Raw genomic sequence first — 22,529 nt, forward strand, 5'->3', positions numbered from 1 at the left:
TAAGAAAAAAATAAAATATTTGTTATGATTATTATTATACAGGATTTGATACACTTTGAGAAAACTAAACATGATCCAGGTCTAACATGTGCCTACAATGACAATACTTGTGTGCATACACAGTCCTATTTGGATATTAGCAGATCACAGGTAATTGGTGATCTCATTGGTGAAGTCAGCCATTGATAGGTGGAAAGCAAGAGTCAGCAGCAGCCCAGGATTCCTGCAGAGAACTCAGAGTTGTACTTCCTGAGTGTGTCCGCTAGATGTCAGTATAAGTGCAGGCACAGAAGAGGCGGCTGTGTAATGAAGACACCATAGTACCTGGTGGGGAATAGTATAGAAGAGGAGAGCCGAGACCCAGGGACACTCAGAGCCGTGTGATTAGTGGAGTGTACGGACACACTGTACGGACACACTGTACGGACACCACTGCACCAATCCGCTCCTTGGGTCCCCCCTACTGTCCTGCTAAACCTACAACTCCTAATCCGGGACCGGCAACAGGTAGGTGCTGAGAGGCCAAGTGTGCGGCTACTACCAGGTGGGCTTCCTAGGGGAGTATTGTGACAGGAGGACTCCATAGTGGGGTGTACCCCTCCCCCCTCCTATGGAGAGCAGACATCTGCAGTTGGGGTGTAGGGAGGAGATATGTGGGGGGCTTGGCTGCCTCTGGGCTTTCTACAACTTCAACAGGTAGGAAGAAGGATCACCACCAACCTTCACTACACCCCTCATCATCCTCTATACATCTCCACCCATCTTCTCCCCCTACTAGGAGAGAACAGACACCAGACCATCCATGTATAGCTCAAGATCCATAGGGTGTGCCTACCTATATACTCTATGTATCTAAATGGGCCTCTTATAGGGCTATTCTATGGTCATTATACAGAGAATGTATCTAAATGGGCTTCTTATTGGACCATTCTACCGTCATTATATAGAATATGTATCTAAATGTGCCTCTTATAGGGATATTCCATGGTCATTATATAGAGAATGTATCTAAATGTGCCTCTTATAGGGCTATTCCATGGTCATTATATAGAGAATGTATCTAAATGTGCCTCTTATAGGGCTATTCTATGGTCATTATATAGAGAATGTATCTAAATGTGCCTCTTATAAGGCCATTCTACCGTCATTATATTCATTATATAGAGAATGTATCTAAATGTGCCTCTTATAGGGCTATTCTATGGTTATTATATAGAGAATGTATCCAAATGGGCCTCTTATTGGACCATTCTACCGTCATTATATAGAATATGTATCTAAATGTGCCTCTTATAGGGCTATTCTATGTTTATTATATAGAGAATGTATCTAAATGTGCCTTTTATAGGGCCATTCTACAGTCATTATATAGAGAATGTATCTAAATGTGCCTCTTATAGGGCTATTCTATGGCCATCATATAGAGTATGTATCTAAATGTGCCTCTTATAAGGTCATTCTATGGTCATTATATAGAGTATGTATCTAAATGTGCCTCTTTTACAGCTGATCTATGGTCCTTATATTGATTATGTATCTAAATGTGCCTCTTATAGGGCCATTCTATGGCCATTGTATACAGTATGTGTCAAAACGTGCCTCTTATGGGGATATTCTATGGTCATTATATAGAGTATGTATCTAAATGTGCCTTATGGGGCTGATGTATTGTTATTAATATACTGTATGTATCTAAGTGTGCCTCTTATGGGCCTGATCTCTGGTCAGTTATGTACTGTATACAATAACTAAATGTGCCTCTTATGGGTCTGATCTCTGGTCAGTTATGTACTGTATACAATAACTAAATGTGCCTCTTATGGGTCTGATCTCTGGTCAGTTATGTACTGTATACAATAACTAAATGTGCCTCTTATGGGTCTGATCTCTGGTCAGTTATGTACTGTTTATATCTAAATATGCCCCTTATACAGCTAGTCTGTACTATAAAAATAAATGTGCCTCGTACATGGCTGGTTTGTAGTTATTACTATATTGTAAGTATATATAGTCAGTAATATACTGTATGTATCTAAATATGCCTCTTTTGGGGTGATCTACTGTTCTTTATAGATTGTATGTATCTACGGTAACTGTGCCTCGTATATCACAGATCTATAGTCAGTACTCAAATGTAAATGTGCTTCATATGTGGCCGGTCTTTAGTTGATACTATATTTTAAGTATCTAAATGTATGGGGCTGATCTGTGGTCAGTAATATTTTGTATGTACCCAAATGTGTCTGTTATGGGCCTGATCTGTTGTCAGTAATATACTGAATGTATCTGTATTTAAATATACCTCTTATACAGCTGATGCATACTGTATGTAAATAAATGTGCCTCTTATACAACTGACATATGATCAGTTATATGCTGTATGTATCTAAATGTGCCTTTTTCCTAATGAACACCATGTAGCAAAAAAGTATATCCATCATGTTCATGAAGTGATGGATTATACCCGACACTAATATTCCCCTAGAGCTGAAACTCTATATGTTAGGTTCATTTCACAAAGCGAGGATAAAGATCCTTATTTTCTAAAAAGTGTCAGTTATGTTAATAAAATCCAGTCACATGTGAAAATGACAGTTAAGGCCCCATACACACTATTAGATTTTCTGCAGGTTTTTGTCTTCAGATTTATCAAAACCATACAATATGAGGTCAAACCTTAATGCCGCATACACACGATCGGACTTTCCGCCAACAAAACCGTGGATTTTTTTCTGAAGGATGTTGGCTCAAACTTGTCTTGTATACACACGGTCACACAAATGTTGGCCCAAAATTCCAAACATGAGAACGCGGTGACGTACAACACGTACAACGAGCCGAGACAAAAGAAGTTCAATAGCCAGTCTGGCTCCTTCTGCTTGATTCATGAGCTTTTGTGTGACGGACTTGTGTACACACGATCGGACTTTCTGACAACAAATTGAAGTTGTCGAAATATTTTAGAGCCTGCTCTCAAACATTTGTGGCCAGAAATTCTGATAGCAAATGTCCAATGGAGCATACACACGGTCAGACTTTCCGAAAACAAGCTCACATCGAACATTTCCCGTCGGAAAGTCCGACCGTGTGTACGCGGCATAAGAGTTTCAATTTTATGCAATCAGGCAGGCCCTTGCACTATATGGTTTTGGTAAATCTGAAGACAAAAATCTGCAGAAAATCTAATAGTATGTATGGGGTCTTACATGGCTGACATAAAGATCATTTTCCTTGTGTTGAAGCTTTGGTAAATTGAGTTTTTGTTTTTTTTGTATACTGTGTTTTGGTCATAGTGACAGGTTCTTAAAGTGGTGGTAGCTGAATTTGATGCCCATGTCAGCAACATTACCAAACCTGGTGCAGATACTTACCTGAGTTAGGCGCAGGTAGTATAAAGGAAGCTTTTTCAGAAATGTGCCATGGGTTCAAAATATGTCAGCCGCTTTAAATCTCTCAAGTCACTCCTTTCTGAACAGTTAATGGAAAAATCAATAGTGTCTCCTTCACCCTTTGTTAGAAAATAGTTAGCTAGCAGCGTTTCGAGTATGTTGTGCAACCTTCTAGCTAGGAGTGCTGATATTGTGCATTACACTTTGTTCTGCAGTGCAGCGGTGCACAACTGCAGTGTGTCTGACCCTTTCTATTTATGACTGGCCTGCATAGTCATAGAATAAACTAAAGGAAATACACTGCACAGAATATTATTTTAAAGTCATACTAAAGCTTAGTTTTAAAAAAAATAAAACTAACAAATATGTCATACTTACCTCCACTGTGCAGCTCATTTTGCACAGAGCAGCCCAGATCATCCTCTTCTTGGGTCCCTCGGTGGCTCTTGAGGCTCCCCCCTGCATTAGATAACCCCCTAGGAGAAGCGCTCTCCCGAGGGGGTACCTTGTGGGCGCACTCCCGAGTCATTCATTCGGCGTCCCCCGGCGCCCGGGTCATTGGATTTGATTGACAGCAGCGGGAGCCAATGGCTGCGCTGCTATTAATCTATCCAATCAAAGTCGGGACTCCGTGGAGAGAAGGACGCTGCGTCCCTGGTGACTGCTAGGTGTTTTTTCACCTTAATGCATAGGATGCATTAAGGTGAAAAAACAGGAGCCTTTACAACCCCTTTAAAGTTGCCATGTAACCCTGCCAAGTCCCTGCCAGAAGAACACACAATGATTATTGCTAGTGGCTTTAGCCGATGGCAGTAATTGCATGAAAAGTTTGACATCAATGGATCAATGAATTGAATCTTGGCTGGTCCCCGTTGAACCGGGCCAGTATAGGCCAGCACTACAGAAGAAAAATATTTAGGGGTACCTTATTCAGATGATTGCAAAATGATCAAACAGTGTGAACTGCGTCTAGGGAATGCAAATAGAATTTTAGGATGCATCACTAGAGGGGTCACTAGCAGGAGGAAAGAGGTCCTGGTTCCCCTAACAGATCTTTAGTGAGACCTCATTTGGAATGCTGTGTCCAGTTTTGAAGACCTCACTTACAAAAAGATATTGATAAGAGACCGGGTCCAGAGATGGGCACAAAAATGTTAAAAGGTCTGAGTGATCAAACAGATCAGGAGAGACTTCAGGAACTTAATATGGATAGTCTGGAGGAAAGAAGGGGAGACATGATTGAAACCTTTAAATACATCAAGAGGGTTTGACTACTCTTCCTTCCTCCTTTTCCTGACCCAGCACCTACTCTCTTTGTGGGATAGATTTATCATTCCACGCGGGCTGTTCTAACCCTAATATTTGATAACCCTGCCTTGGACTTCAGACTAACACAGTGATGTTCTTATCTCGGAAGGACTGTCTCCAACTATCACATTTTTACCCTGTCCATGATCAGCCTTGATTTCTGCGATGCAGCCCGGGACACGGCTGTGTCGGGACAGATGAATAAAATCCCTGATTGTCCCAGCCATATCGGGACAGTTGGCAACTAAGCTCTCCTCCTATTGGAATGAGCCTAGATTTTAGATGAGATCATCATCCTCATAAGAATAAACATAGATCTAATTCAGACAAAAGGTTAGAAAGGATGATAGACTTGATAGTCTATTCTGCTGTCACTTCTGTGTTTCTATAGATTGTAAGCTCTTTTAAACAGGGCCCTCCTAACCCTCTTGTATTGCATTGTAATTGTACTGTCTCCCTTTATGTTGTAAAGAGCTGCGCAAACTGTTGGCGCCATGTAAATCCTGTATAATAATATTAATAATAATGCTTCAATCGTTTCAGTATATTGAGCTTATTCTTGCCAGTGTGCTGGTGAAAGGAGCACATGTTAAATGTGTCTTCTAAAACTGACTAGCAGTGATCAAATGTCTCATCACAAAGATAGAATGCTTGATGATAAATAGTTATTAGAAGCTTCTGTCTCCAGGGCACATCACAGTCCCACTGCCTTTCTCATAAAGCACAGTTTCTTCCTCGGACATCCTCTGTAGTCAGTAAAACACCCACACAACCTCAGCATTGCTGTTCAATCAAACTAACAGTTTGTTCTTTTCTTACATTGCAAAGCCGACATGGATAGAAAATCGTTCGAAAAAACGTTTGTTTTTTTATAAAGATCTATTGAACGACTGTGTGCTAACCCCCATCGTTGTACCGAATTGTTTTCCACATAGTATCGATCGTTAACTACATACAGTGGCTTGCGAAAGTATTCGGCTCCCTTGAGCTTTTCAACCTTTTGCCACATTTCAGGCTTCAAACATAAAGATATAAAATTTTTATTTTTTGTGAAGAATCACCAACAAGTGGGACACAATTATGAAGTGGAACGAAATCTTTTGGATTTTTGAAACTTTTTTAACTAATAAAAAAATGAAAAGTGGGGCGTGCAAAATTATTTGGCTCCCTTGCGTTAATACTTTGTAGAGCCACCTTTTGCTGCGATTACAGCTGCAAGTCGCTTGGGATATGTCTCTATCAGTTTTGCACATCGAGAGACTGAAATTCTTGCCCATTCTTCCTTGCAAAACAGCTTGAGCTCAGTGAGGTTGGATGGAGAGCGTTTGTGAACAGCAGTTTTCAGCTCTTTCCACAGATTCTCGATTGGATTCAGGTCTGGACTTTGACTTGGCCATTCTAACACCTGGATACGTTTATTTGTGAACCATTCCTTTGTAGATTTTGCTGTATGTTTGGGATCATTGTCTTGTTGGAAGATAAATCTCCGTCCCGGTTTCAGGTCTTTTGCAGACTCCAACAGGTTTTCATCCAGAATGGTCCTGTATTTGGCTGCATCCATCTTCCCCTCAATTTTAACCATCTTCCCTGTCCCTGCTGAAGAAAAGCAGGCCCAAACCATGATGCTGCCACCACGTTTGACAGTGGGGATGGTGTGTTGAGTGTGATGAGCTGTGTTGCTTTTACGCCAAACATATCGTTTTGCATTGTGGCCAAAAAGTTCGATTTTGGTTTCATCGGACCAGAGCACCTTCTTCCACATGTTTGGTGTGTCTCCCAGGTGGCTTGTGGCAAACTTTAGACGAGACTTTTTATGGATATCTTTGAGAAATGGCTTTCTTCTTGCCACTCTTCCATAAAGGCCAGATTTGTGCAGTGTACGACTGATTGTTGTCCTATGGACAGACTCTCCCACCTCAGCTGTAGTTCTCTGCAGTTCATCCAGAGTGATCATAGGCCTCTTGGCTGCATCTCTGGTCTTCTCCTTGTCTGAGCTGAAAGTTTAGAGGGACAGCCAGGTCTTGGTAGATTTGCAGTGGTCTGATACTCCTTCCATTTCAAAATGATAGCTTGCACAGTGCTCCTTGGGATGTTTAAAGCTTGGGAAATCTTTTTGTATCCAAATCCGGCTTTAAACTTCTCCACAACAGTATTACGGACCTGCCTGGTGTGTTCCTTGGTCTTCATGATGCTCTCTGCGCTTTCAACAGAACCCTGAGACTATCACAGAGCAGGTGCATTTATACAGAGACTTGATTACACACAGGTGGATTCTATTTATCACCATCAGTCATTTAGGACAACATTGGATCATTCAGAGATCCTCGCTGAACTTCTGGAGTGAGTTTGCTGCACTGAAAGTAAAGGGGCCGAATAATTTTGCACGCACCACTTTTCAGTTTTTTAATTGCTAAAAAAGTTTAAAATATCCACTTCACAATTGTGTCCCACTTGTTGGTGATTCTTCACAAAAAATTTAAATTTTATATCTTTATGTTTGAAGCCTGAAATGTGGCAAAAGGTTGAAAAGTTCAAGGGGGCCGAATACTTTCGCAAGCCACTGTAAATGGTAAATATTTTGACGATCAACAATCAATGCACATGCGCTGTACATTTTTTCACACTATTTATGATCGATTTCCCTACTACTGTTTAGAAAGTCCTTCGAATACACAACAAAATTCTGACATGACAGATCTTTCTTTTGGCATAAAACTTTGCATTTCAAGAATCGAAATACGCCCACTAACGTTTCTAAAGTCGAACGATTGGGCTTATCAAACGCTTTTTCAAACCTTTTTTTTTTTTTATCCATGTATGGCCAGCTTAAGTCTGGTAGATGATGAAATTGCAGCCACTTCTGCGATTGGCTGGTAGCCTTCAAACTTCCTTTGATGCTCAGAGCTCTGGCCTTCTGCTGTTTTTCTCCAAAGAGGAGCCACACAGAAAAATGTTGCCAGGGAAAAGGTACAAATGTGGTAAGAGGCTAGATTCCACACTATATTCAGCAAACTTGGTTGGTGCTACATGTTCAAGGAGGTATGCCTTTGTGTGGCTGGATGGCTTAAATAGGAGACATTGCCTTATGTACCAGTATATCCTGTCCAATACTTCTTGATTGGATACAGGATGCTACAAGTCTCAGATGGAGAAAGAAAATACCTTGCAACCCCCAGACATAGGTGATATTTGCATTACTCCGTATATTCTAGGTGGTCACTGCCCTTTTTTAGCCAGAAGTAAAACATGTACAGTTTGGTAAATCAGCTATTAATATATTAGTAAAAGCAGTAGTTTAGTGTGTTACTGTGTTTTAGGTACATTCCCTGAGAAGGATCAAACATATGTCCAATTTCAGCCATGTTTCTTTACTTACTTGTCCTTGTTGTGACACCAGCACAAGAAAGGAGGGATGCGGTTGTCAGGGGTCAGGAAGGCAAAACGATCAATAAAAAGCATTGGGGTTGATTTACTAAAACTGGAATGTGCAAAATCTGGTGCAGCTCTGCATAGAAGCCAATCAGCTTCCAGGTTTTATTAGAAGCCGATTGGCTACCAGCTGCATCAGATTTTGCACTCTTCAGTTTTAGTAAATCAGCCCCATAGTCTAAAGTTCTAACCCTTATTCACTCTACAGCTTATGTGTGTTTGTCATCACTTCCTGAAACACAGACAGCAATAAAAGCCTAGATCCAATCCTACTAAATCCAAAACAAAATAAAATGTTTTGACTGCAGTTAGCCTTTAATGTTGAAAAATAAAAAAATAAAATGGAGAGCAAAAATCGCATAAAATCAGGTATAAAGCATTGCTTTAAAATTGATGGTGTGGAGAATGAAAAATGATTAAAAATAGACCCAAACCCATTGTAAAAGTCATAGGGGTTGATTTACTAAGGGCCGGTTCAAACCACAGGAACACAGTTCGGAATTAGTTTTTTGCATGCGTGTTATTGATTAGTTTTTGCTGCATACTGGTGAGGTTTTGGTGCGTTTTCCCCCCCTTCTTTTTCCCAGAGTTTCCTGGGTTTATTTATTTATTTATTTTTGCTGTAATGCGTGTTTGATGCGTTTAGATGCATTCAGGTACATTTTGCCGTGTTCCAGTACAGTGCTGTGCAGAAAAAAATGCAGCATGTTCTACTTTTTTTCTGCACTAGAACTAACCGTACTGGTGTGAACTAGGCCATTGTAACCCATATTATCTACTGTCCATGCATTTTTTATGCAGAAAAAATTTCACTGGGCTGCATCTGGTGTGAACCGGCCCTCAAGGCAAATAGAATATACACTTTGCAAGTGCAGTTGCATTTTACAAGGGCATTTGTGTCAGAGCTTAGTAAATAAGTGGAAGAGCTGCTGATTTCTGTCATCCAATCATGTGCAAGCAAAAATGCTGCTTTTTTTTTATCTTCCTTGCATGTGATTGGGCATTGTTTGCAAACTGAAGTTTCACTTCATTTAGTAAGCTCCGGAGCAAATCCCCTTGCGGAGTGCAGCCATGTACTTGCAAAGTGCACAGTCTATTTACTTTAAATAAATCTACCCCACAGTTTTAGCTTTGCTCTGCACCTCAGTCTGTCATTTAAGGAATAATTGCAATGCAACCCAAACAGAATATTTTGCCCCTGCTTGTTACCCCATAGTCTGTTTTGAGTAAAAATACATAGAGAGGAATGTAGCTGTGCATGGCAACTAAAGCCTAACGGAACAAGCTGAAGATAGCAGCCGATTGGTTGCCATGCACAGTTGTTCTAGATTCTGACAGCTCATGTTTTGATCAATTCCCCCTATTGTGGTCATTACTTTGGCATCACATGAAGTTTATGTTTAGAGCTAACAGCTTATTCTTGGGCAGGTTCCTATGGGGATATTTCTGATCCCACTGAAAAGCCTTCTTACTGGGGCTGATGTTCACGTAGGCCAGAAATCTTGCGATCACTTCAAATATCCAGTTTCTAAGCAGGGGAATTTTGTAAAAAAATAAATAAATAAAAATAGGAATGTCATTTGCATCTGATGGGATGGTTGACATTACAGTTTCTCTTGACAGAACACCGTGAATATTTTACCATTTTTTAGCAAAACAACACCTTCATAGTGAATCAGGGTTTACAGCAAATAATAATGTTCAGGGGCATTAATATAAAATAGAATTATTCCTTTCACATAATCTGATGACTAAAGGTGACTCCTTTGTAAAAAAGAAAAAAAAAACACTACATAGCTGCCTTTGCTGTTGAGCCCTTTTGAAATGCTACATGCTTGGATGTTGTGCTGATACAATAAATGAGGTTCTTTCTGAGGTCTGGGTCCACAACAAGTGTGCAGTCTAGGAGTCCTGACTTCATTCAGTCTTCTGGCTGCTTGCTTCTTCCAGGTCTGTGACTGAAAAGAATTGCTGAAGAAGTAGAGTATTGAACCGTGTTAGCAATCAATTAATGTAGAAAGTTTGGAGCTTGGTAAGCTAAACAGCATTCTTAAAAAAGAAGTATGGGATTCAAAAATAACAAACATTCATACTCACTTATGTAGATGCAACATCAATCCTACGCTGCAGCCATTGGTGTGTGCAGGGGGTGTGCCAGGTGTGTCTGGGCACACCCTAATCACTATCTGTGGTTTAGATTCCCCCTACTGCCCAGGTCCCCCCCCCCCTTGTTGGCCCTTCCACCCCACAGTGCTGCTGACTTCCCTCCTCTCCTCTCCCCCCAGCTGCTGCAAGGTATATTTCAGGATGGAGAGTGGGGAAAGGGGCTAGTAAATATATAATTTACCAGCCCCTTCCTTTTCTAAATGAACACCCTCGCTCACTCTGTCCATTCATGACTCGAGCATAGTAAACTGTGTTTACTATGCTTCCATTTGTGAATGAACAGGAAACCACTCAGCACAGAGCACTTCCCATTCATTCACTGCCTCGTGCCACTGAGGCTGCTTTGGGGTGCACGCCCTAATGCAATAGGCTGCGCACACCTATGGCTGCAGCTGTCCCCTGCCGGCTCTACACTGAGAACTGAGCAATCAATTACTGCTGATTTCTCAGTTCTTGGTTTCGCTCTGAGTGCAGAGCAGTGACTATTTCTCACCTCTTTGTGCTCTGCCTCTCCTGCCCTCACTGGAGCGCCAGGCTGTGGAGGTGGCAGGTGGGCCAGCTGCCGGTCTGGAGTCTGGGAGCATCCCGAGCATCCTGTCTGCTAAATCTGGATCACAGGAGTGCAGAATTAAGTGCACTTTGACCAATAGGAGAAGTATGGCCAAAAGTGCTTTGGCCACACTTCTCTTTTAAGCTTTGATAACTATAGACATATTCTATTTACAATAATCATCACTATTCAAGTATGTCAAGAACAATAGTTGCATTTCATGAATGGTGGTATTTTATTTGATGTTTGGACATTTCAAAAGGAGTATTACTTGAGGTGAGAAGTGCCTGGTTTCTTATCTTTGACTCAGTTACCTCAATAACACATCTAAACTGATCTCTATCTGTATATAACATACTTTATTGTGCCATATGTAGACTATTCAGAGTGTATACATGTTCAACAAAACAAGAAGGATGCTCTAAAAGAGCTGTGTTTTTTTTGGGTGCCAATCACCTAGACTACAACATTAGATAATATTCATATCATTTATTTGTTTAATTTGTGTTAAAAACATCAAAAAAGTGAATAATATTTACTAAAAACATTTTATCATTTGGAATTAAGTGTCCATAATATGATTGTTTACAGGTGGTTGTCATAGTACAGCAATCCCGACATGTTTCACCAATTCATAGGCTTCCTTAGGAGATATGTGCTACCACACCTGAGCAGATAGATTAAACATATACAGTTAGGTCCATATATAATTGGACACAGGCACAATTTTAGATTTTTTCTGGTATTTACCAAAACATATTCAAGCTATAATCATATAATGGATATGGGCTGAAAGTGCACACTCTCAGGTTAATTTGAGGGTATGTACATCCAAATAGGAGGAAGGGTTTAGGAATTACAGCTCATAAGAATAGTCATCTCCCTTTTTCAAGGGACCAAAAGTAATTGGACAATTGAATCAAAAGCTGTTTCATGGCCAGGTGCGGTCTACTCCTTCATTATTTCTTCATCAATTAAGCATCTGGAGTTGATTCTATGTGTGGTATTTGCATTTGGAATCTGTTGCTGTGAACCTACATCATGCGTTCAAAGGAGCTGTCCATGCAAGTGAAACAGGCCATTGTAAGGCTTCAAAAATTAAACAAATCCATCAGAGAGATAGCAGCAACATTAGGAGTGGCCAAATCAACAGTTTGGTACATTCTGAGGAAAGAAGAACGCACTGGTGAGCTCAGCAACATAAAAAGGCCTGGACGTCCTTGACAGCTAACAGTGGTGGATGATCACAGGATCCTCTCTATGGTTAAGAAAAACCCATTTACAACATCCAGACAAGGGTAGGACACTCTCCAGGATGTGGGCGTATCATTGTCAAAGTCTACAATCAAGAGAAGACTTCACAAGAGCAAATACAGTGGGTTCACCACAAGGTGCAAACCATTCATAACCCTGAAGAACAGAAAAGCCAGATTAAACCTTTCCAAAAACAAGTAAAAAAGCCAGACCAGTTCTGGACAGATGAAACTAAGATTAATCTGTACCAGAATGACCGGAAGAAAAAAGTGTGGAGAAGGCTTGGAACAGCTCATGATCCAAAGCACACAACTTCATCTGTAAACCATGGTGGAGGCAGTGTGATGGCATGGGCATGCATGGCTTCCAGTGGCACTGGGTCATTGGTGTTTATTGATGATGTGACAGAAGACAGAAGCAGCCAGGTTAATTCTGCAGTGTTTAGAGATATACTGTCAGCCCAGATTCAGCCAAATGCAGCAAAGACAGTGCTTCACAGTACAGATGGACAATGATCCAAAACACATTGCAACCCATGAGCTTTTGAAGGAAAAGAACTGGAATATTCAGCAATGGCCGAGTCAATCACCTGATCTCAACTCAATTGAGCATGCACTTGCTGAACTTGCTGAAGGCAAAACTAAAGGCAGATAGACCCACAAACAAAGAACAACTGAAGACAGCTGCAGTTAGAGCCTGGCAAAGCATCAGAAAGGAGGAAACCCAGTCTTTGGTATGTCCATGGGTTCCAGACTTCAGCCAGTCATTGCCAGTAAAGGATTCTCAACAAAATATTAAAAATGAACATTTTATTGATGATTATATCCATTTGTCCAATTACATTTGAGCCCCTGAAAATGGGGGGACTGTGTATAAAAATGGTTGCAGTTCCGAAAATTTGTACTTTATGTTCAACCCCTTGAATTAAAGCTGAAAGTCTGCACTTCAAATTCATTTGGATTGTTTCTTTTTCATTTTATTCTGGTGGCATATAGAGCCAAAAGTATGAAAATTGTGCATGTGTCCAAATATATATGTATATACAGTGGGGACAGAAAGTATTCAGACCCCCTTAAATGTTTCACTCTTTGTTATATTGCAGCCATTTGCTAAAATAATTTAAGTTCATTTTTTTTCCTCATTAATGTACACACAGCACCCCATACTGACAGAAAAACACAAAATTGTTGACATTTTTGCAGATTTATTGAAAAAGAAAAACTGAAATATGACATGGTCCTAAGTATTCAGACCCTTTGCTCAGTATTTAGTAGAAGCACCCTTTTGATCTAATACAGCCATGAGTCTTTTTGGGAAAGATGCAACAAGTTTTTCACACCTGGATTTGGGGATCCTCTGCCATTCTTCCTTGCAGATCCTCTCCAGTTCTGTCAGGTTGGATGGTAAACGTTGGTGGACAGCCATGTTTAGGTCTCTCCAGAGATGCTCAGTTGGGTTTAAGTCAGGGCTCTGGCTGGGCCATTCAAGAACAGTCACAGAGTTGTCGTTAAGCCACTCCATTATTTTAGCTGTGTGCTTAGGGTCATTGTCTTGTTGGAAGGTAAACCTTCAGCCCAGTCAGAGGTCCTGAGCACTCTGGAGAAGGTTTTCGTCCAGGATATCCCTGTACTTGGCCGCATTCATCTTTCCCTCGATTGCAACCAGTCGTCCTGTCCCTGCAGCTGAAAAACACCCCCACAGCATGATGCTGCCACCACCATGCTTCACTGTTTGGACTGTATTGGACAGGTGATGAGCAGTGCCTGTTTTCTCTACACATACCGCTTAGAATTCAGGCCAAAAAGTTCCATCTTGGTCTCATCAGACCAGAGAATCTTATTTCTCACCATCTTGGAGTCCTTCAGGTGTTTTTTTAGCAAACTTCATGCGGGCTTTCATGTGTCTTGCACTGAGGACAGGCTTCCGTCGGGCCACTCTGCCATAAAGCCCCGACTGGTGGAGGGCTGCAGTGATGGTTGACTTTCTACAACTTTCTCCCATCTCCCGACTGCATCTCTGGAGCTCAGCCACAGTGATCTTTGGGTTCTTCTTTACCTCTCTCACCAAGGCTCTTTTCCTCCGATAGCTCAGTTTGACCGGACTGCCAGCTCTAGGAAGGGTTCTGGTCGTCCCAAACGTCTTCCATTTAAGGATTATAGAGGCCACTGTGCTCTTAGGAACCTTAAGTGCAGCAGAATATTTTTTGTAACCTTGGCCAGATCTGTGCCTTGCCACAATTCTGTCTCTGAGCTCTTCAGGCAGTTCCTTTGACCTCATGATTCTCATTTGCTCTGACATGCACTGTGAGCTGTAAGGTCTTATTTAGACAGGTGTGTGGCTTTCCTAACCAAGCCCAATCAGTGTAATCAAACACAGCTGGACTGAAATGAAGGTGTAGAACCATCTCAAGGATGGTCAGAAGAAATGGACAGCACCTGAGTTAAATATATGAGTGTCACAGCAAAGGGTCTGAATACTTAGGACCATGTGATATTTCAGTTTTTCTTTTTAATAAATCTGCAAAAATGTAAACAATTCTGTTTTTCTGTCAATATGGGGTGCTGTGTGTACATTAATGAAGAAAAAAATGAATGTAAATGATTTTAGCAAATGGCTGCAATATAACAAAGAGTGAAACATTTAAGGGGGTCTGAGTACGTTCCGTCCCCACTGTATATAATGTGTGGTAGCACATATCTCCTGAGGAAGCCTATAACTTTGCAAAACATGTCGGGATTGCTACACCACGACAAACATATTGTGGACACTCAATCTCAAATTATTAAATCTTTTTAGTACATTTTATTCACTTTTGATGTTTTTAACACAAATTAAATAAATAAACTATACAAATTTTATCTAATGCTGTAGTCTAGGTTATTGGCACATAAAAAATCCAAGCTCTTTTAGAGCATCCTTCTTGTTTTTTTGAATGTTTACATGGAATGCAGTGCCAGTGAAATCTCCTCTGCTCAATTATTTCTTGGAGTGTATGCATAGTATACTAGCAGAAAATAATGTATAGACAACTGTTTCTAATTTTTGTAACAAATTTGTATGTGCTTTTTAGGACTTGTATGGAATAAAATATAGGATGATTTTATATGCTAGTTTGCGTGTTCTTCTCTTTGCCAGTAAAGTCTGACTGCACTTTTCTATACACCGCTCACATGTATTAAGAAAAAGACAGTTGTCTTTTTTTAAATATTTAGGTTTCGCTGCTGCTTCTTGTAACTCTGTGTATAAATATGTGGGTTTCAGAAATGTGTAAGGCCTTTTGCACATAGACATAATAATTTACTGATGTTTATATACAGGATCTTACTGGGAGAGGCTTGCAAAAGGATCTAAGTATAAAAATCCAAATTATGTTCCCATAATATACAAGCGTACAGGTGTTTAAAAAAAATAAAAGGCCACTCTAAAACGTGCAGTTTTGTCACACAGCACAATGACACAGATGTTGCAAGTTTTGAGGGAGCGTGCAATTGGCATAATGACTACAGGAATGTCCACCAAAGCTGTTGCCCTTGAATTGAATGTTCATTTCTCTACCATAAGCCGTCTCTAAAGGCGTTTCGGGGAATTTGGCAGTGCATCCAACTAGCCTCACAACCGCAGGCCACGTGTAACCACACCAGCCCAGGACCTCCACATCCAGCATCTTCACCTCCAAGATCTTCTGAGAGCAGCCACCCAGACAGCTGCTGCAACAATCAGTTTGCATAACCAAAGAATTTTTGCGCAAACTGTCAGAAACCGTCTCAGAGAAGCTGCATGCTCGTTGTCCTCATTGGGGTCTCGACCTGACTGCAGCTCGTCGTCATAACCAACTTGAGTGGGCAAAAGCTTACATTTGATGGCGTCTGACACTTTAGAGAGGTCTTCTCTTCATGGATGGATTCCGATTTTCACTGTACAGGGCAGATGACAGACAGCGTGTATGGCGTTGTGTGGGTGAGCGGTTTGCTGATGTCAACGTTGTGGATCGAGTGGTCCATGGTGGCGGTGGGGTTATGGTATGTGCAGGTGTATGTTATGGACAACGAACACAGGTGCATTTTATTGATGGCATTTTGAATGCACAGAGATACCGTGATGAGATCCTGAGGCCCATTGTTGTGCCATTCATCCACCACCACTGACAGGAAGTGATGTCAGGTACAGACAGGAAGTTCCAGGTGAGAGGTGAATCGGGAGGAAATAGCGAGGATACGTTGCTGGACGTGGCAGTAGAGGAGATCTGGATGTTCCCATTGAATGTGTCGTTTCCTCGGTCCGGTGGACATCATTACAGCTGTTCCAGTCTAGAGGAGACATCTTTGGAGATCTAGGACCCCTATCACTACCTGAGAGAACCATTCATCTGGATCTCTAAGCCTGTTTGATTCGGTGTCATTGGCATTCGAATCTACCTGCTCCGGTAAGAGTGTTTACACCTTCTTCACTTCAAGAGCTATTATTAGACAAATTACATGTTGGAGGACCTCCTCAGTCTCATTGGATTTGTCATCCATCTCACTGTTTGGACTCCATCACCTTTTTATGTTTTTTCCACATATACATTGCACTGGATCATACCCTTTTATCACTGAACTTTGTTAGTTCACACATATGTGTTTTATATACATATTTTGTTTTAGCGCTGCATTTTTTACATCATCCACCACCATCACCTCATGTTGCAGCATGATAATGCACGGCCCCATGGTGCAAGGATCTGTACTTAATTCCTGGAAGCTGAAAACATCCCAGTTCTTGCATGGCCAGCATACTCACTGCACATATCACCCATTGAGCATGTTTGGGATGCTCTGAATAGGCGTATATACGACAGCGTGTTCCAGTTCCTGCCAATATCCAGCAACTTCGCACAGCCATTGAAGAGGAATGGACCAACATTCCACAGGTCACAATCAACAACCTGATCAACTCTATGTGAAGGAGATGTGCTGCACTGCATGAGGCAAATGGTGGTCACACCAGATACTGAGTGGTTTTCGGACCCCCTCGACCCCCCAATACAGTAAAACTGCACATTTTCGAGTGGCCTTTTATTGTGGCCAGCCTAAGGCACACCTATGCAATAATCATGCTGCAGCATCTGGATATGCCACACCTGTGAGGTGGATGGATTATCTCGGCAAAGGAGAAATGCTCACTAACACAGATTTGAGAGAAATAGGCCTTTTGTGTACATAGAAAAAGTTGTGGATCTTTGAGTTCAGCTCATGATAAATAGGGGCAAACACAAAAAAATGTAGTTGTTGGTGAACGATGCATATTTGTACTCTTAGTCAGCAGTTGGATCAAGCTCCTGCCATGAGCACTATATGACCATCCTCCAGTCTGTACATCCATCTGTAGTTTCTCGCCTTACCTTCTTATGGTAATAGACAAAGAATCAACACTCATGTGTTTGTGAAGTAGGTCTCTTTTATACAGTTCCTGACAAGATTTACTTTGCAGGTATTATTGTGCAATGCTGTAATGTTACATAATGACTAAGGCGTTGATGTCACAAGTGCTGGAAGGGTCTGCTTGTTTTCCAGAATCTACTTCTTCAGTCTTCTCAAAGACGCTGGAGAACACTAAGCCCAATGCCTGGCTCCATTCCACTGATTATGTGATAGCTTTTAAATGGTTTTGCAGCAAAGCTATTATTTCCATGCCTCACTTATGTGTACAGGGAAGTATACTGTATGGGACTGAAAGGCTATGAACTGCACAAATACACATCGATATGTATTTCTTTGTTTGTAAGGGGCTGATTTACTAAAGGCACTTTGTAAGTGCAGTTGCGCAAAATCTTAGTAAATGAGGGGCAGCTATACTAACTTCCGTCATCCAATCAAGTGCAAGCAAAAATGCTGTTTTCATTTTCCTTGCATGTGACTGGGCATTCTTTGTAAAGTGAAGCTATACCTCATTTGCTAAGCTCTGGAGCAACTGTACTTGCAAAGTGCACAATATATTTGCCTTTAGTAAATCAACTCTTAAGTGTACATATTTATTGGTAAGTTAAAATTGACTAGATACTGGTCTACTAACATGTGTTATTTAGCTAACCGGTGCTTTATATTTTCAAAAGCTCTGCAGAGAGACAGTGGTGTAGTACTTTGGGGTTGATTTACTAAAGGCAAATAGACTGTGCACTTTGCAATTGCAGTTGCTCCAGAGCTTAGTAAATAAGGAGAAGCTCTGCTAACTTCCATCATTCAATCAGGTGCAAGCAAATGCTTGTTTTTTTTTTTTTGTTTTTTTATCTTCCTTGCACGTGATTGGGTGTTCTTTGTAAAGTGAAGCTTTACCTGATTTACTAACTCTGGAGCAACTGCATCTTTAGAGTTCACAGTCTATTTTCCTTTAGTGAATCAACCCTTTTGTGTTTTGATGGGCAGTGTCTTAACATGTATTTAACAAATGTATGCAACAAAAATCTCTGTTGGATTTTTGTGTTGACTAGCTAGAGCAGGGGTGTGCAACCTTTTGAGGAGTGAGGGCCACTTTAGCGACTTGGTACGGGTCATGGGCCACAGTGAGCGGAGCGGGGCAGATGACAGGTTCATGTCCACTCTGCATATGCAGAGCAGACACGGACACAGCCTGCTGCATTCTATGGGCCCTCCGATCCACCCAGACAGAAGGGGATGGATCCATTTTGCTTTTTAAGTGGATCGGATTGGAGATAGGTGGGTGTAAACGGACACAAGTCTGTTTACATCTGCCCTTCTATAGAGGTGAATGGAGGGTCTGACTGATCGATCGTGTGAAAGGGACCTAAGGCTGCTTTCACACTGATGCACTGTGGTTTACCTGCACCTCAATTGACCTCAATCTTCACTTCTTCCTCAGGATTCCTGCAGGTATCGCTGGCTGCTACTGTCCCCCAGGTGGGTATGGCTGGTGGCTGCTGCTGGCTGTCCTCCAGGACTGGTACTGTTGGCTGGTACTGCTGGTGGGTATTGCTGGCTGGTTCCCAACCCACCATCCCTGAGCATCATTGTGACAGGAGCCGGTGCTAGAGGAAGCATGCGGCTGCTTTAGAGAGCAGAGCCTTTGCTTCCTGCATCGCTCCTGTCACAGGCGGAGTACATTTGGTATCACTCCACCTGTGACAGGAGACGGCTCCATTCTTCACACTGATGCTCAGGGATGTCGGGTCGGGATCCCATGATCTGGGCTTGCCTACCCACCATGCCAGAGCAGGAGGTGGCGGGCCACATCAGTTGGGCACCCCTGAGCTAGAGAGTGTGATGGAAAGTTTTTATATTATCTTAGGGGGCTTCTTCACATCTGCACGTTTTAGTTGCATTATGGGCACGGGACGTTGTATGTGTGTTAACATGCATTTCGGGTGTATTACTTGTATAAAATGCATGTTTTGCTGGAAACTACATAAAAGATGCAGAAATCAGTACTTTCTTCTATGCAACTCAATGCACCTAAAATGTGCACATATGCATATGACCCGAGTATTACATTAATAATGAATTTCCATGGGGAACGTTTAGAGGTCGACCGATATGGGTTTTTCTCTGGCCGATGCCGATGCCGATATTTAGAAATCGCGGTGGCCGATGGCCGATATGTGATGCCGATTTTTTTGGGCCGATATATTAGGCCGATTTTTTTTTTTTTTTTACCTTCATCTCATAAAATCTAACAGTTAGACCCCTTTCACAATGGGGCGTTTTTCAGGCGCTTTTGGGCTAAAAATAGCACCTGTAAAGTGCCTGTCAAACGGCTCCCCTGCAGTCTCAGTGTGAAAGCCCGAGTGCTTTCACACTGAGGCGATGTGCTGGCAGGATATTAAAAAAAGTCCTGCAAGCAGCATCTTTGGAGCGGTGTATACCACCACTCCTGCCCATTGAAATTAATGCGCACCGCTGTCGAATCGCCTGCAAAGCGTTTCGGCAGCAGCGCTTCAGGGGTGCGTTTAACCCCTTCCTCGGCCGCTAGCTGGGTTATAAGCGACCTGCTAGCAGCCGAATAGCGCCGCTAAAATGACGGTAAAGAGCCGCTAAAACTAGCAGTCTTTTACCGTCAATGCATGCCCACTCCAGTGTGAAAGCAACCTTCAGTGATACGGAAATTTTTTTACATTTAAACATTTATTAAACAAAACAAACCTCCAATCAGTTCACTTGTATGTAGAATTTAGATAAAAAAAATATAAAAAAAACCTCTCTTAAATATTAAATACACAAAAACAGGTAATCAAAACTTCTGGATGAAAAAAAATGGGCTAACTTTACTGCTTAGTTTTTTTTTAAAATTTATTAGTGTATTTTTTTTTTTTAAATTACATTTGAAAGACCGCTGCGCAAATACCGTGTGACATAAAATATTGCAACAACCGCTATTTTATTCCCTAGGGTCTCTGCTAAAAAAAATATATATAATGTTTGGGGGTTCCAAGTGATTTTCTAGCAGAAAATACTGGATTTTTACTTGTAAGCAACAAATGTCAGAAAAGATTTAGTCTTTAAATGGTTAAACTGAGAACTTCTACACACGGAATTTAGTTCATTCAGAAGTGTAAACATTGTATCCTTCAGGTTCTTTTTATCAGATTTGGCAGGCTGCCCAGAGAGGGGGAGAAGTCGCTTCACACAGACAACTTACACTGACTTCTATTACAGAAGTCTTTTGCAAGTCGCGCTGAAGCTATATCGGCTTTTTTATCAGCACAATCGGCCGATGCCGATTAAGTAAAAAACACCAAATATCGGCCGATATATCGGCCGGCCGATATATCGGTCGACCTCTAGGAACGTTCTCACCAGGTGTGGTGGGACTGTGCTGGGCAGCCTTGGCAAGGCAAAATGCCTCATCTCCTGTAAGGTCAAACCACCCTGTTGTGGTGGTGTGCTGAAAAAGTTACAGCAAGCAGAGCATTGTTTGACACAATACACTGCCTCACACTGCACGGCGAAGAGAAGAATGTAATAAAATGTCACTTTGTGACATCTCAAGCTTGGCCTTGTGTATCTTTTCAGTATTTATATATGGAATTACATATACTCACCGGCCTCTTTATTAGGTACATCTGTTCAATTGCTTGGTAACACAAATTGCCAATCAGCCAATCACATGGCAGCAACTCAGTGCATTTAGGGATCTAGACGTTGTGAAGACGATTTGCTGAAAGTCAAACCGAGCATCAGCATGGGGAAGAAAGGGGATTTAAGTGACTTTGAACGTGGCATGGTTGTTGGTGCCAAATGGGCTGATCTGAGTATTTCAAAAACTGCTGAACTACTGAGATTTTCACATACAACTATCTCTAAGGTTTACAGAGAATGATCCAAAAAAGAAAAAATATCCAGTGAGTGGCAGTTGTGTAGACGAAAATGTCTTGTTGATGTCAGAGAAGAATTGGCAGACTGATTCCAGATAATAAAAAGGTAACAGTAACTCAAATAACCACTCGTTACAACCAAGGTATGCAGAATACCATCTCTGAATGCACAACACATTGAACCTTGAAGCAGATGGGCTACAGCAGCAGAAGACCACACTTATACCAGCTAACGGGAAACTGAGGCTACAATTTGCACAGGCTCACCCATTTTGGACCATAGAAAATTGGAAAAACATTGCCTGGTATGATGAGTCTCGATTTCAGCTGCAAACATTCAGATGATAGGGTCAGAATTTGGTGTAAACAACATGAACGCGTGGATTCATCCTGCCCTGTATCAACGGTTCAGGCTGGTGGTGTAATGGTGTGGGGGATATTTTCTTGGCAAACTTTGGACCCTTAGTACCAATTGAGCATCGTTTAAACACCACGGCCTATCTGAGTATTGTTTCTGACCATGTCCATCCCTTTATGACTACAGTTTACCCATCTTCTGATGCCTATTTCCAGCAGGATAATACACCATGTCACAAAGGTCAAATCATCTCACCACTGGTTTCTTGAACATGACAATAAGTTCATTGTACTCCAATGGCCTCCACAGTCACCAGATCCCAATCGAATAGAGCACCTTTGGGATGTGGTGGAATGGGTGGTTAGCAGCATGGATGTGCAGCCGACAAATCTGCAGCAACCGTGTGATACCATCATGTCAATATGGACCAAAATCACTGAGGAATGTTTCCAACACCTTGTAGAAGCTCTGCCATGAGGAATTAACCTCCCTGGCGGTATTCCCGAGTCTGGCTCGGAGTGAGATTTCAGTACCAAAAGCAGTAACCCCGAGCCAGACTCAGGATCACATCGCAGGATCCAGGCAAAGTAACTTACCTTGTCCCCTGGATCCTGCGATGTCTCCCCGCTGTGTCTGCGAGCTGTCATCTCGCTCGATTCACAGTGCCGATTGCTGAGCTCCGTTCCCTGCGAGCGTTGCGACACACGGGGACGGAGTTCGGTGCCAAATTCAAAAAATTAAAAACACACAATACATACAGTACACTGTAAT

General features: G+C 41.7%; 1 protein-coding gene across 4 annotated transcripts in view; it reads left to right on the forward strand.

Moving 5' to 3' along the window:
* The first annotated feature begins 313 nt into the window (after window positions 1-313).
* ANKRD6 (ankyrin repeat domain 6) overlaps window positions 314-22,529 on the forward strand; it is a 345,397-nt gene continuing 323,181 nt past the window's right edge. For 2 of the 4 annotated variants that reach the window (XM_073626933.1, XM_073626934.1), the window contains exon 1: window positions 315-507. The gene's annotated coding sequence lies outside the window, so the exon portion shown is untranslated. Of the gene's footprint in view, window positions 508-22,529 lie in introns of all 4 variants that reach the window. The other 2 variants (XM_073626931.1, XM_073626935.1) reach the window with 2 other exon arrangements.

This window comes from Aquarana catesbeiana, linkage group LG04 (genome assembly GCF_042186555.1).
Source record: "Aquarana catesbeiana isolate 2022-GZ linkage group LG04, ASM4218655v1, whole genome shotgun sequence".
Classification (NCBI taxonomy): Eukaryota; Metazoa; Chordata; class Amphibia; order Anura; family Ranidae; genus Aquarana; species Aquarana catesbeiana.